The following is a 16,793-nucleotide window of genomic DNA, read 5'->3' as shown; positions in this document are numbered from 1 at the left end:
CGTCTCTCTCTCTCTCGGTACCTCCCCCACTTGTGCTCTCTCTCTCTCAAAAATAAGCAAACATTAAAAAAGAATTTAAAGGCATATGGCAGGGAAAAAGAAAAAAAAAAACAACACGGGGAACAGTTTTTCAGAGTTCTTCTAGGATGTGAATAAAAATGTTGAATCACCAGTGTTACCAATTGGTTTTAGCAAAGTGGTTTTGAAAATCCATGACGTAACGCATGTAACATGAACAAGGTGGCCCTGTTAGTAATAGTATTCCCATAAATGTTCACTGGCACCCTGGTAAGAAACCAATCTGTACTGGGATAATTTCAGTGTGAGTAACCAAAATCTGACTCATACCGGATTAAACAGAAAAGAGAATTTATTGGCCAAAGACTTAGAAGGCTGGGGTGGCTGGATTCATATCTTTAGCTGGAGACTTTGGAAATCCCATCCCTCCAGCTGTTCTGGTTTTAGTTTCCTCTCTGCCGGTTTCACTTAGGGAGAATCTTTCCCTTGAGGTGGCAAGTTGGCTGTGGGTGGTCCCGGGCTCCCACCCTCCCAATTTAGCAATCCCAGTGCAAAGAAAACTTCCGACCCAACAAGTTCAGTGAAAGTGCAGGAATTGGGTTTTATTGGCCTGGCTTAGATCATGTGACCATCCCTGAGCCAATGGCTGTGGGAATGGAAGCCCCTGATTGGGTAGGTCTGGGTCATGTGCCCACCCTGAACCCGAGGAAAGGGTCAGCTCGACTCAAGCCCCTGGAAGTGAGAGTGAAGGCGTAGAGAAAGAGCAAGAATCCTACTGGAAGGCAGAATGGAGAATGGATGCGCCAGCGTGATGGAAGGCTTCACATTATCTATCAGACAGCAGGAATGCACTGAGTTCTAGGGGTTAGAAAGATACATCAGTCATAGGTCTTGTTCATTATTAACATATGTGTTTTGAGTGAATTAATATAGGTAAAGTGCTCAGAACAGTGTCCAGTGCAAAGCAAGTACGTGATCGCTACTGTGTTAGGTCAGGTTTCCTACAACAGGGCCTCGGGGAGTCTTGTTCTAGGGATTTCCTGAGGGGTGGCTCTCAGGAGAAGGGGAGTGAGGGAAGCAGGGTGGGGTAGGGACATGGTTAACTAAGCAAAGGTGTGCTTGCAGCAGGAGATTGGTCCCACAGGGAGCTCTGGGCCATGAATCGCACCACAGACCTGGTTCCAATTAGAGCAGGGAGCCGGGCAGTCACCAGCTGTGGGCTGCTGGGGATGGGCTGGAGGAGCGTGATAACCCCCTGGGCCCTGTGCTCCTGCCCCGCAGAGTGCGATTCTCTGGAGAAGGGGTAGCTGTGAGCAGGAGCTGACATTAGGAGCACCACTGCTCTAATCAAGGGAATCAGGCTGGGCATCAACAGCACCTACCACAGCTCCTACCAGTTTTCATGGAGGGCACGGAAGCAAAGGTAAATAAGGAAGAGTTCCTGTATTCCATGTAGGAATTTCATTTTCACTCGGGGGAAATACAAGGAGCATGGGGTCTCCCATGGAGTGCTCCTGACCCTCAAGGCAGAAGGGCCTGCGGGAGGTGAGAGCTCAGCAGGCCAGTTAGAGGGCCTGGAGAACCCATTCTGGGTTCCTCATGTAAGTGGAATCATACAGTATTTGTCTTTTTGTGACTGGCTTATTTCATTTAGCATAATGTATTCAAGGCTCATTCATAATGTAGCATGTAGTGTAAATATCTGACACTAAGCTTTTGATGCTGAGGCATTCTGTTTTTGTTTTTTTAACTAAGTGAATTTGTTTTTTATTTTGAGAGAGCATGCACGCTCGAGTGGGTGGAGGGGCAGAGAGAGAGAATGAATCTCAAGCAGGCTCCACGCTGTCAGCATGGGGAGGCTTTCATTTAAAAAGACATTCCTTTTGAGGCGCCTGGGTGGCTCAGGCGGTTGAGCATCTGACTTCAGCTCAGGTCATGATCTCGTGGTTTGTGAGTTTGAGCCCTGCATCAGGCTCTGCACTGATAATGCAGATCTGCTTGGGATTCTCTCTCTCTATCCCTCCCCCACGTGCATTCTCTCTTTCTCTCTCTCAAAATAAAGAAACTTTTAAAAGTAATTAAAAAAAAAAAAAAGACATTCCTGGGGCTCCTGGGTGGCTCAGCTGGTTAAGTGTCTGACTTCAGCTCAGGGCATGATCTCATGGTTTGTGAGTTCAAGCCTCACGTCGGGCTCTGTGCTGACAGCTCAGAGCCTGGAGCCTGCTTCCGATTCTGTGTCTCCCTCTCTCTCTGAGCCTCCCCCGCTTGCACTCTGTCTCTCTCTCTCTTTCTCTCTCTCAAAAATAAATAAACATTAAAAATAAAAGACATTCCTTGTGAATAAACATATTGCCAGCGATATGACACAGCTACCAATAAAATGACCAGATAAAGAGGTAGGACTCTCCTACCCACGAAGTTCCTTTTATGGAAACTCTAGACAGCCTAGATACCTGACCACTCAAGTGACCCTGCTCCCGCTCTCCAATGCCCTAATTTCAGTTCTGATGCTTCAAATTAGCCAGGAGACACCCCACCCTCTGACCCTAATAAAGGCAGAGCCCTAGGTCTGTGCTAATCTCTCTCTCCCCACAGCTGTAACATGTATCAGAATTTCACTTTTTTGAGTTTAAATGTTTATTTACTTTTGAGAGAGAGAGAGAGAGAGAGAGAGAGAGAGAGAGAGAGAGAGAGAGCATGAGCTGGGGAGGGACAGAGAGAGACACACACACAGAATCCAAAGCAGTCTCCAGGCTCTGAGCCGTTGGCACAGAGCCCGACACGAGGCTCGAACTCATGAACCGTGAGACCATGACCTGAGCCAAAGTCGGATGCTTCACTGACTGAGCCACCCAGGGCCCCTCAGAATTTCATTTGTTTTAAGGCTGCATAATATTCTATTGTGTAGATATATCATCCTCTGCGCCTCCCATGGTCTGTCGATGGACATTTGGGTTGTTTCCTCCTTTAGCTACTGCGAATAATGCTGCTATAAATGGTCCCTGCCTTCAGTTCTTTTGGCTACAGTCCCAGCAGTGGGACTGCTGGATCATATGGTAATTCTACAAGTTAAACTGCTCGACAATGACCATACCATTTCACATGCCCAGCAGCAATGCACAAGCGTTCTAGTTTTTCCACATCCTTGCCAACGCTCATTATTTTCCATGGGGAGGTTATTTTAATGTTCATTTATTTATTTTTAAATGTTTTTATTGATTTTTGAGACAGAGAGAGACAGAGCATGAGCAGAGAAGGGGCAGAGAGAGAGGGAGACACAGAATCTGAAGCAGGCTCCAGGCTCTGAGCTGTCAGCACAGAGCCCAACGTGGGGCTCGAACCCACGGACCATGAGATCATGACCTGAGCCGAAGTCGGACGCTCAACCGACTGAGCCACCCAGGCGCCCCAATGTTCATTTATTTTTAAAATTTATTTATTTATTTTGTGAGAGAGAGAGAGAGACTGGGAGGGGCAGAGAGAGGGAGAGCAGGCTCTGGGCTGTCAGCATAGAGCTTGATGCGGGGCTCAAACTCATGAACCATGAGAGTATGACCTGAGCCAAAATCAGGAGTTGGACACTTAACTGAGCCACCCAGGTGCCCCAGGGTTTTGTTTTGTTTTTTTTTAAGATTTTATTTTTAAGTAATCTCTACATCCAGCGTGGGGCTTGAACTCACAACCCTGAGATCAAGAATTCCACGTTCTCCCTACTGAGGCAGCCAGCCGCCCCTCCATGGGGAGTTTTGGAGCTGTCCGCACCAGCACACATTTCAAGAGGCTGGAATCAGTACTAACAGTGCTGAGGTCCTTGCTTGGTTAACCATCTCCCTGTCCCCACTGGCTTGCCTCCCTTCCCCGCCTCCGAGAGTCTCCCCTGTTCAAGCCTGGGTGGCGATTGTGGTATGGGGCCAGGCCGAAGAAGCACCACCACACTTCCCAGGGACGCAGGGCTCAGGGCACAACCCTTCTCCCACCCTCGCCCCTTTAAGGACACCGCCACTGAGAAATGAACACCTTCTTAGGTTCTGGCGTTTCTAGCTTAACAAGTGCAGGTGGCAACCCACTCCTTCGGAATTTGTCATGGGGGCTGCTTCCTTGCACACTAGTTGTAAGAGTTTCCACCGAGAGTGAGGCACAATAGGATGCCATGTGGGTTATTCTTCGTTTGTCGTCCACACCCACGGTCCACCCTTCTCAGCCCTGTTACGTGCCCTCCGGGGCTGGCCCCTGTGGATGACCCTCTGGGTTGCCTCCACTTTGACTTCCTGTGGGTGTGGCCAGTGAGAGGTACAAAGGAGAGATCAGAGAGCTCGGGTCTTTCTTCCCCCACATCTGTGCTCCATGCACTGGCGCCTGGCTCCTTCTCTCGGGCTCCACGAAGCTCAGCAAGCCTGTTTACTCCCCTTGCCTCTGCTTACCCTCTCTTTGCCTCCATCACGGTTATTGGTCTCAAGGGTCTTCACTCTCCTTCTTTGTATCCATTATCCTTGTGTGCCACTCTGTAAACGGATGCTTTGTTAAATTCTTTCCAGAGTTCCGTTTGAGTGCACCTTCAGTTTAAGAAAGCTCTGCCCATGGGCAAGGGCAGGAAGGGGTCACAGGATTGTGGTATGATTTCTCTTTTATTCGTCACTGACATGGTGTAATGTTGTTGATGTCAGTGAGATCAAGGAGAGAAAATGGAGCCCTGTGGATTTGAGAGGGGCCCGGCTCTACACGTGCTACACCGCACATTCATTCTTCTCTCCACCTGCTGTCACATCAGGAAGGTGGACTTACTGGAGGCTGCTCAGTGTGGAGAAATACATCGACATGAGATCAATTCCTCCAACCTTGGGGAAAGGTGGAATCAACCTTTTTTTCATGCAAATTACTTTTTTTGAAGCTTATGCATCTTTAAAAATTGTTTTTAAGTTTGTTTGTTTATGTATAATCTCTCCACTCAAGTTGGGGCTCAAACTCACAATCCCAATATCAAGAGTTGCATGTTCTCGGCTCTTTTTCTTCTTCTCTGGATAGTGGCGCAGCCTGCGGTCCATGAAGATGCAGCTCAAACTGCTGGAGATTAACCTCGAGATGCTGAACAAAGTGCTGGCCTGGCTGGGGGTCGCCGGCCAGGGGCGCTTCGAGGACGTGCTGGGGCTGGAGGCGGCTCTGGGCTTGGGACCAGCGCCTGCCTGAGCACTGCTGCTTCTGCTGCTGCTGTTTCCCCTCACGGCCCAGCAGGAGACCTTGAGGAAGAAAACAGACTGGAGACCAGAAGGGAAGAGAAGTCAGTCCTAAGGAGCACTTCATGAAGCGGACCATCGGGAACTTGCGAGGTACCACTGGACTTACACAGGCGGTGGCCAGTAACCAAGACAAACTGGAGTGTGAGGACAGATTCTTTCTGAAACAGAGAAGCTGTCCCCTGAAGGCAGAGCAAAATGCTTTGAAAAGAATGAGGCCATTCAGGCAGCCCACGGTGCTGTGACACAGGAAGGCCAATGTCAGGGAGATGGCAGAGTGAATTTCCATTTGATGCTGTTTACCAATGTGGATGGCCAGTTCTCGATGGACAAATGCCTTTTCCGGTAAACCGTGGCACCGGTTCAGAGGATGCATCGCTGCAGGAGGCCGCCAAGGTCTGAGTGTGAGCAACGGAGGTCCGTTGTCCTGTGGCGCTCTGCAAGGCAGCCTCATGCCCTAGGGGAGGGACACAGCCTTTTTCCCCCCTCTTCCCTTCACTGGGAAACCTGTCCCCACAATGTGGTCTAAAATGCGTCAGTACTTGTGGAACAGAGTGGTTCTCCTTTGGTTCTGCGGATAATGTTCTTACCCTCAACTACCAGAGCTCAGCTGTTGATGGAGCAAAGTTTGATATATGGTCAGATGGTGAAGCATTTTTCTCCAACGTATGTATTGTACCTCAGTAGCTAATGCTTTAAATGGCTACTTTGTTTTTTGTTAATATGAAATTTATTGTCAAATTGGTTTCCATACAATGCCCAGTGCTCATCCCAACAGGTGCCCTCCTCAATGCCCATCACCCACTTTCCCCTCCCTCCGACCCCCCATCAACCCTCAGTTTATTCTCAGTTTTTAAGAGTCTCTTATGGTTTGCCTCCCTCCCTCTCTTTTTTTTTTCCTTCCCCGCCCTCATGGCCTTCTGTTAAGTTTCTCAGGATCCACATAAAAGTGAAAACATATGGTATCTGTCTTTCTCTGTATGACTTATTTCACTTAACATAACACTCTCCAGTTCCATCCATGTTGCTACAAAAGGCCATATTTCATTCTCATTGCCAAGTAGTATTCCATGGTGTATATAAACCACAATTTCTTTATCCATTCATCACTTGATGGACATTTAGGCTCTTTCCATAATTTGGCTATTGTTGAAAGGGCTGCTGTAAACATTGGGGTAAAAGTGCCCCTATGCATCAGCACTCCTGTATCCCTCGGGTAAATTCCTAGCAGTGTTATTGCTGGGTCATAGGGTAGATCTAGTTTTAATTTTTTGAGGAACCTCCACACTGTTTTCCAGAGCGGCTGCACCAGTTTGCATTCCCACCAACAGTGCAAGAGGGTTCCCGTTTCTCCACATCCTCTCCAGCATCTATAGTCTCCTGAGTTGTTCAGTTTAGCCACTCTGACCGGCGTGATTTGGTATCTCAGTGTGGTTTTGATTTGTATTTCCCTAATGAAGAGTGACGTTGAGCATCTTTTCATGTGCCTGTTGGCCATCCGGATGTCTTCTTTAGAGAAGTGTCTATTCATGTTTTCTGCCCATTTCTTCACTGGATTATTTGATTTTCGGGTGTGGAGTTTGGTGAGTTCTTTATAGATTTTGGGTACTAGCCCTTTGTCCGATATGTCATTTGCAAATATCTTTTCCCATTCCATTGGTTGCCGTTTAGTTTTGTTGAGTGCTTCCCTTGCAGTGCAGACTTTTTATCTTCATGAGGTCCCAATAGTTCATTTTTGCTTTTAGTTCCCTTGCCTTTGGAGATGTGTCAAGTAAGAAATTGCTGCAGCTGAGGTCAGAGAGGTTTTTTCCTGCTTTCTCCTCTAGGGTTTTGATGGTTTCCTGTCTCACATTCAGGTCCTTCATCCATTTTGAGTTTATTTTTGTGTATAGTGGTAAGGAAGTGGTCTAGTTTCATTCTTCTGCATGTTGTTGTCCAGTTCTCCCAGCACCATTTGTTGAAGAGACTGTCTTTTTTCCATGGGATATTCTTTCCTGCTTTGTCAAAGATTAGTTGGCCATACTTTTGTGGGTCCAATTCTGTAGTCTCTATTCTATTCCATTGGTCTATGTGTCTGTTTTTGTGCCAATACCATGCTGTCTTGATGATTACAGCTTTGTGGTAGAGGCTAAAGTCTGGGATTGTGATGCCTCCTGCTTTGGTCTTCTTCAATATTACTTTGGCTATTCAGGGTCTTTTGTGGTCGAGTGCACATGGAACATTCTCTGAGATAGATCACATACTGGGTCACAAAACAGCCCTTCATAAGTATAAACGAATTGAGATCATACCATGCACACCTTCAGATCACAATGCTATGAAGCTTGAAATCAACCACAGGAAAAAGTCTGGAAAACCTCCAAAAGCATGGAGGTTAAAGAACACCCTACTAAAGAATGAATGGGTCAACCAGGCAATTAGAGAAGGAATTAAAAAATACATGGAAACAAATGAAAATGAAAATACAACAATCCAAACGTTTTGGGATGCAGCGAAGGCAGTCCTGAGAGGAAAATACATTGCAATCTAGGCCTAGCTCAAGAAACAAGAAAAATCTCAAATACAAAACCTAACAGCACACCTAAAGGAAATAGAAGCAGAACAGCAAAGACACCCCAAACCCAGCAGAAGAAGAGAAATAATAAAGATCAGAGCAGAAATAAATATAGAATCTAAAAAAATTGTAGAGCATATCAATGAAACCAAGAGTTGGTTTTTTGAAAAAAATAAACAAAATTGATAAAACTCTAGCCAGGCTTCTCAAAAAGAAAAGGGAGAGGACCCAAATAGATAAAATCATGAGAGAAAATGGAATTATTACAACCAATCCCTCAGAAATACAACCAATTATCAGGGAATATTATGAAAAATTATATGCCAACAAACTGGACAACCTGGAAGAAATGGACAAATTCCTAAACACCCACACACTTCCAAAACTCAAACAGGAAGAAATAGAAAACTTGAACAGACCCATTACCAGTGAAGAAATTGAATCAGTTATCAAAAATCTCCCAACAAATAAGAGTCCAGGGCCAGATGGCTTCCCTGGGGAATTCTACCAGACATTTAAAGCAGAGATAATACCTATCCTTCTCAAGCTGTTCCAAAAAATAGAAAGGGAAGGAAAACTTCCAGACTCATTCTATGAAGCCAGCATTACTTTGCTTCCCAAACCAGACAGAGACCCAGAAAAAAAGAGAACTACAGGCCAATATCCCTGATGAATATGGATGCAAAAATTCTCAATAAAATACTAGCAAATCAAATTCAACAGCATATAAAAAGAATTATTCACTGTGATTGAGTGGGATTCATTCCTGGGCTGCAGGGCTGGTTCAACATTCGCAAATCAACCAATGTGATACATCACATTAATAAAAGAAAAGAAACGAACCATATGATCCTGTCAATTGATGCAGAAAAAGCATTTGACAAAATAAAGCATCCTTTCTTAATAAAAACCCTCGAGAAAGTCGGCATAGAAGGAACATTCTTAAACATCATAAAAGCCATTTATGAAAAGCCCACAGCTAATATCATCCTCAGTGGGGAAAAACTGAGAGCTTTCTCCCTGAGATCAGGAACATGACAGGGATGTCCACTCTCACTGCTGTTGTTTAACATAGTGTTGGAAGTTCTAGCATCAGCAATCAGACAACACAAGGAAATCAAAGGCATCAAAATTAGCAAAGATGAAGTTAAGCTTTCACTTTTTGCAGATGACATGATATTATACATGGAAAATCCAACAGACTCCACCAAAAGTCTGCTAAAACTGATACATGAATTCAGCAAAGTCGCAGGATACAAAATCAATGTACAGAAATCAGTTCATTCTTATACACTAATAATGAAGCAACAGAAAGGCAAATAAAGAAACTGATACCATTCACAATTGCACCTAGAAGCATAAAATACCTCGGAATAAACCTAACCAAAGATGTAAAAGATCTGTATGCTGAAAACTATAGAAAGCTTATGAAGGAAATTGAAGAAGATATAAAGAAATGGCAAAACATTCCATGCTCATGGATTGGAAGAATAAATATTGTTAAAATGTCAATACTACCCAAAGCTATCTACACATTCAATGCAATCCCAATCAAAATTGCACCAGCATTCTTCTTGAAGCTAGAACAAGCAATCCTAAATGGCTACTTTGGTTTGTGTCTGTATATTTAGGCCTCGGGTGTGGTTTAATTGTTTGTCCCTAAAAGAAACAAACCTTTTCTGATTAAAAAAAAAAGAGTTGCATGTTCTTCCTACTGAGTTAGCCAAGCACCCCAAAATTAAAAAAATTTTTTTTACTCAAGTTTAATGAACACACAGTGCATTAGTTTAAGATGTGCAATACAGTGATTCAACAATTCTATACATTACTCAGTAGTTCTCATCTGAATAAGTATATTCTTTTTTAAATTAAAAAAACTTTAAAATATTTAATTTTTTGTAAATGTTTAGTTTTGAGAGAGAAAGAGAGACAGAGTGTGAGTGGGGAGAGGGAGAGAGGGAGAAAAAGAACTCGAGGCAGGCTCCAGGCTCCGAGCTGTCAGCACGGAGCCTGATGCAGGGCTCAAACTCGTGAATTACGACATCATGACCTGAGCCCAAGTTAGACACTCAACCGACTGAGCCACCCAGGCACCCCTCAATAAGTATGTTCTGAATCCACTTCACTTATTTCATCCATTCCCCCACCTACCTCCCCCTGGCAACCTCCAGTTTGTTCTCTACAGTTAAGTGTCTGTATTTTTGTTTCTTTTTTCTTCATTTGTTTCTTAAATTCCACATGAGTGAAATCATATTTGTCTTTCTCCTACTGACTTATTTCACTTAGCATTATAGCCTTTATATCTATTCATATTGTTGCAAATGGCAAGACTTCATTTTTTATGCCTTCATTTATGACTTCATTCTTTATCGATTCATCTACTGATGGTCTCCTGGGTTGCTTCCATATCTTGGCTGTCAGTGTTTTCATCTTCTTTAGGTAAATACCTGGTAGTGGAATTACTGAATCATATGGCAATTATATTTTTAATTTTCTGACGAGCTGCTATACTGTTCTCCACAATGGCTGCACCAGCCTGTATTCCTACCAACAGTGCACAAGTGTTCCTTCTTCTCCACATCTTTGCCAATACTTGTCTCTTGTGTTTTTGAGACTAGCCATTCTGACAGGAGTGAGGTGATATCTCATTGTGGTTTTGGTTTGTATTTCCCTGATGATGAGTGATGTTGAGCATTTTTTTTCATGTGTCTTTTGGCTGTCTGTATGTCTCCTTTGGCAAAATGTCTATTTGTGTCCCGTGCTCATTTTTTTTTTTTTTTTGTCAACGTTTATTTATTTTTTTGGGACAGAGAGAGACAGAGCATGAACGGGGGAGGGGCAGAGAAAGAGGGAGACACAGAATCGGAAACAGTCTCCAGGCTCTGAGCCATCAGCCCAGAGCCTGACGCGGGGCTCGAACTCACGGACCGCGAGATCGTGACCTGGCTGAAGTCGGACGCTTAACCGACTGCGCCACCCAGGCACCCCGCCGTGCTCATTTTTTAATTGGATCATTTGTGGGTTTTTGGTGTTGAGTTGTATAAGTTCTTTATATAATAAAGGATATTAACTTTTATTGAGCATGTCCTCTGCAAATATCTTCTCTCATTTAGTAAGCTGTCTTTTTGTTTTGTTGATGGTATCGGTTGTAAAAACATTTTTCTAGATATGTCTCCTTTGGCAAGGGAAACACAAGCAAAATAAAACTATTGGAACCACACCCAAATAAAAAGCTTCTGCAGAGCAAAAGAAACCATCAATAAAACAAAAAGACAACGTAGTGAATGGAATCAACCTTTTATTTGTTGGTGAGATTTCCTTGCTTGGTGTGCAATCTTCTAGATTAGAAAATGTGGCCAGGCTGATTCCACCATGAGATCAACAAATTTAATAAAATATATTTACATAAATCATTAATATATTAAATACATTAATTAAACACATCACATTTATTTAATGCCCATTCTGCTCCACATTCTGCTGAGCTCTACTTAATAATTCACAAATAGACCACAGGTTTACCCCTATATTTTTGGTTCTTAAAAACATAAAATCTGTTTAATAAAATTGATTATGAGGTTTCTTAGCAGCCCTTCCAGCTGGATGGCTCCATGCAAGACGGCACCCAGGACCCCTCCTCAGGAAGTTCCCCCGGCCTGGCAGAAGCTCTTTCCCTGGGGTTTTCTGCCTTTGTATCCTTGGCTGCAGTTTCCAAAAGGAAGTGTCAGCAGACAGCATGTCCTTTGGTTCTGTTGAGATTCTCCTTGGGAACCTAGTCTTCAAACTCCTCTTCTAATCTCACTTCTAAAGGTATCATTACTGTCCGTGGAGAGTTCCAAGGACTATGTCTTGAAGACTCTAAGGGAAAGTAGTTGGTACTTTTCCTCCATCATTTCGATTTCGGTTTGGTATGTCAAAGAGAAATTGTCACTTTTGGTGACAAAGAAAAGGGAATAAGTCAATGAAGGGATTAACTGGGCGTTAATTGATTCAGTGGATTCCCACTGTAGGCATGGTGATGGTCAATTTTATGGGCCAACTTGGCTGGGCTGTGGTACCAGTTGTTTGATCAAGCACCGGTCTTGATGTTGCTGTGAAGGTATTTTTAGACTTTGAGTAAAGTCAGTTACCCTGCACAAGGTGGGTGGGCTTTATCCAATCAGTTGAAGACCTTAACAGAAAAGACTGAGGTCCACAGAAGAGAGAGGAATTCTGTTTCCAGGCTGACTGTGGACTCAAGACTGCAACTCTTCCTTGGGTCTCCAGCCTGCCCTACATATTTCAGACTTGCCAGCCCACATAATCATATGAGCCAGTTCTTTAAAATCAATCTCTTAAAACCAATTTATTTTTAGTTATTTATTTGTATTTTAGAGGGAGAGTGCAAATGGGGAAGAGGGACAGAGGGAAAGACAGAGAATCCCAAGCAGTCTCCATGCTCAGTGTGGAGCCCAATGTGGGCCTTGATCCAACGACCCTGAGATCATACCTGAGCTGAAACCAACAGCCAGACACTCAACTGACTGAACCACCCCGGTGGCCCTGCCAATCAATCAGTGTATATACATACATACAAACTATTGGTTCTGCTTCTCTGGAGAACACTGACTGACACAGTAGGATAAAAAGAGCCGACTCCACTTTCTCAGCAACTTTAAGGGCTACATAAAAGGCTGGAATTTAGTATTGCCAAAATTACCTCATGAATCTTAAGTTTTCAATAGGGACCATCTTTACACAATATTTGATGACTGACACATGAGCTGTCCAAAACAGTCCTCTGTGGCTACACTGACACATAGGTGATCCTTCCATCACAGCAAGTTTACTGCAGTGGTGACCATGAGACCTATAACATTTTCTGCTAGGCTCATGGAGCAGAGGGAAAGTAACAAGACTTCCCAATATTAGAAACAATTAAGGAATAAGAATTTCAGATCACTTGCCAAAATAGCAATTGGTATACTTCCTACAGTTTGACTTCTAGGGCCCTAAAGTAAAAAAACTGAATTCCAAAGATTACAGGTGGGGAATTTTGGAAGAATGTCTATATTCAAGTGGAGATCAAAGAGGCCCAACAGAGGGGTGCCTGGGTGGCTCAGATGGTTAAGTGTCAGACTCTTGATATCGGCTCAGGTCACAAACTCATGGTTCATGGAATCAAGCCCCGCATTGGGCTCTGTGCTGACAGCACAGAGCCTGCTTGGAATTCTCTCTCTCCCTCTCTCTTTGCCTTTTGCTGCTCATGCACTCTCTCTCTCTCTCTCTCAAAATAAATAAATAGACTTAAAAAAAAAAAGCCCAACTGAAAGAACTCTGGACTGATAATGGCAACTGTGGATTAAACAAAAGTTCTTTTTAAAGGGACTATTTTGAAGATTATGATTATGACTTTGCAGGAACTAGGGTGATTGGCAGTGGAAGAAATCACATGTAAAATTCCTTAAATAAAAATTTATTCACTTAAAAATAATAGTCCTCTTCCCGGACACCAGAGATGAACAGATTGTTGTTTTTATGTTTATTTTCAATTGAGCATCAGTTGAAATAACCACTTGGGTATACAGGGCCTGTATACAGTACCTAAACTACATCAAACTAAAAAGCTTCTGCACAGCAAAGGAAATAATCAACAAAGTGAAAAGGCAACCTATTGAATGGGAGAAAATATTTTCAAATCATTTGTCTGACAAGGGCTTAATAACTAAAATATATAAAGAACTCACACAACTCAATAGCAATATATCAAACCATCTGATTTAAAAACAGGTGGAGGATCTGAATAGACATTTTCCCCAAGAAGACAACAGACACATGAAAAGATGTTCAACATCATTCATCATGGGGAAATGCAAATCAAAATCACAATGAGATATCACCTCGCACCTGTCAGGATGGCTAATATCAAAAAGACAAGAAATAACAATTGTTGGTGAGGATGTAGAGAAAAGGGTACCCTTGTATACTGTTGTTAGGAATGCAAGCTGGTGCAGCTATGGTGGAAAACAGTATGGCAGTTCCTCAAAAAATCAAAAATAGAGGGGTGCTGGGCTCAGTCAGTAGAACATGCAGCTCTTGATCTTGGGGTTGTGAGTTCAAGCCCCACATTGGATGTAGAGCTTACTTTAAAAAAATTAAAAAATAGGGGCACTTAGGTGGTTCAGTTGGTTGAGCGTCCAACTTTGGCTCAGGTCATGATCTCGTGGTTTGTGGGCTTGATCCCCACATGGGGCTCACTGCTGTCAGCTTGTCAGCACAGAGCCTGCTTCGGATCCTCTGTCCCCCTTTCTCTGCCCCTCCTCCACTTGCACTCTCCCAAAAATAAATAAATATTTTTAAAAAATTTAAAAATAAAACTAATATATCATGTGATTCCACTTCTGGGTATTTATTCTAAGAAAATAAAAACATTAATTTGAAAAAATATATGCATTCCCACGTTCATTCGCTGCAGCATTATTTACAATAGTCAAGACATGGAAACAACCTAAGTGTCCATTGATGGATGACTGGATAAACAGGATGTGGTATACAATGAAATCCTGCTATCTGTGACAACATGGATGGACCTTGAGGGCATTAAGCTAAGAGAAATAAATCAGACAGAGGACAAATAACCATATAATCTCATCATATAACCCATTTATGTGTAGGGGCACTTGGCTGGCTCAGTCAGAAAAGCATGCAGCTCTTGATCTCGGGGTCATGAGTTCGAGCTCTATGTGTAGAGATTACTTAAATAAATAAAACTTAAAAAAATCCATATATATGTGGAATCTAAAAAACAAAACAAACAAAAAACCAAGCTTATAGATACAGAGAACAGATTGTGGATGCTGGGGGGACAGGTGGGTCAGGGGAGGAATGGGTGAAGAAGGACAAAAGGTACAATCTTCCAGCTATAAAATAAATATGTCCTGGGGATGTAAGGTGCCACATGGTGACTGTAGTTAATAATACTGTGTTTCGTATTTGAAAGTTGCTAAGAGAGTAGAGCTTTAAAGTCTTCATCATAAGAAAGAAATGAAAAAAAATTATAACCACATTTGGTGAGAGATGTTAAGTAGAAATGTAGTGATAATTTCACAATATATACAAGTATGGAATCATTATGTCGTATACCTGAAACAAATATAATGTTATATGCCAATTATACCTTAGTAACTTTTTAAAAAAAATATGTACTTAAAATAGTAGAATCACACACACAGTGTGAAATGCTCACACAATGAGAGTTACCCAGAAACTGAGAGCATGTGAAGAAATATTTGATTCAAATCTCCAATCTCCCTTCTACTCCAGGGCATAGACTTATTGATGGGAATAGTAGGCAAAAATCTCCTTCATGATGTAAATTTATATTCTTTCATTCTTTCTATCTTTGCCCCTGCCCCCAATATGCATATATAATTAAGTTCATGTAAGTTATACATAAATGTATGTTGGAAGTGATCCTACATTAAGAGTGATAGCTGAGGCTACTGTCAGATTTGACTAAACAAATTGCCCGAGACTAGGGGGCACTTTATTTACTTATAATTTTTTAAATGTTTATTTATTTGGGGGAGGGGGAGACAGAGCATGAGTGGGGGAGGGGCAGAGAGAACAGGAGACACAGAATCTGAAGCAAGCTCCAGGTTCCAAGCTGTCAGCACAGAGCCTGAAGCAGGGCTCAAACTCATGAACTGTGAGATCATGACCTAAGCCAAAGTTGGATGCTTAACTGACTGAGCCACCCAGGCGCCCCTAGGGCGGTGCTTTAAAGTGGCCTGATCTTGCAGTACGAGGCCTCTTCATAACTGTCCCCAAGGGGGGGTCATCAATTATTTGAGTTTGGGTAGAAATGTGTAAGAGACTACTCTGATCTTGGCATAAAAAATGCGAGCAAATGTAGATCCATGGAATCTGTCCTACAAACTGCAGACTGGACTCTGTAACCATTGGTCTAAGTGCTTCCAAAGACTCAAGATCTTCTAGGGAATAGAAGCTCTATAATTTCATTTAACTACCCAAACAATTACAAATGTGGTCTACTTTTATTATTTATTTTAATGTTTGTTTATTTTTGAGAGAGACAGAGTGTGAGCTGGGGAGAGTCAGAAAGAGAGGGAGACACAGAATCCAAAGTAGGCTCTAGGCTCTGAGCTGTCAGCACAGAGCCTGACATGGGGCTCGAACACACAAACTGCTAGATCATGACCTGAGTCGAAGTCTGATGCTTAGCCGACTGAGCCACCCAGGTGCCCCAAATATAATCTACTTTTAGCATATAAAAGTGTTTATAGAGGTGAAAAAATAATTATGCTTATAGTAAAAAATAATATCCTTAACATTTCTTTTCATAACACTGGCAGAAAGACTTTTCAAATTGAGTTTAGCTGTGATTCTTTTTTTTTTTTTTTTTTTTTTGAGATAGCTGTGATTCTTAACAGCCAGTCAGTCTTTATGGGATGTATATCTCAAATGAGACATAAAATACACATATGATATGATACATATGTTCATTGGGAAGAGGCAGCTTCACTTCTGTTAGCTTTCCTGAATCCTGAGTCTAATGAAAATTTCAAATGTAGTTTTGTGCACAACAAAAGAGAATGGAAAACAAATTTTTAATGTCTATTTTTTAAAGAGAGTGTGCATACATGTGCGTGAGCCGGGGAGGGGCAGAGAGAGAGGGGGACAGAGGATCTGAAGTGGCTGCTGTGCTGACAACAGAGAGCCCGATGCAGGGCTCAAGCTCTCAAACTGTGAGATCATGACCTGAGTCTAAGCTGAAGTCAGACGCTTAACTGACTGAGCCATCCAGGCACCCTGAGAATGGAAATTTCTGATAAAATCTCCTGTTATGTTTCTTCTCAAACATCTTTGAATTAAGCTAAATTTTATTTTATTTTTTAATCAGTTCTGAAGTTATCATCAGAAATGTAATTTAAGTCTGGTAAGGTTTATATAATATGAACATGAAACTGGTAGCCAGCCTCTAAGATGTT

The 16,793-nt window shown here is 42.6% G+C and overlaps 1 long non-coding RNA gene and 2 pseudogenes across 2 annotated transcripts in view; 2 read left to right on the top strand and 1 right to left on the bottom strand.

Annotated features, from left to right (window-relative positions):
- Positions 1-16,793, bottom strand: part of LOC121036019 (uncharacterized) — a 65,050-nt gene that overhangs the window by 22,598 nt on the left and 25,659 nt on the right. The window lies entirely within an intron of this gene.
- Positions 4,974-6,011, top strand: LOC121036017 (ubiquitin carboxyl-terminal hydrolase isozyme L1-like; annotated as a pseudogene).
- LOC121036564 (uncharacterized) lies at positions 12,556-12,663 on the top strand (annotated as a pseudogene).

Source organism: Herpailurus yagouaroundi, unplaced genomic scaffold (genome assembly GCF_014898765.1).
Source record: "Herpailurus yagouaroundi ecotype Mexico unplaced genomic scaffold, PumYag 162, whole genome shotgun sequence".
In the NCBI taxonomy this organism is placed as follows: Eukaryota; Metazoa; Chordata; class Mammalia; order Carnivora; family Felidae; genus Herpailurus; species Herpailurus yagouaroundi.
The sequence above is the reverse complement of the archived record's forward strand: the minus strand, read 5'-3'. Positions and strand labels throughout refer to the sequence as shown.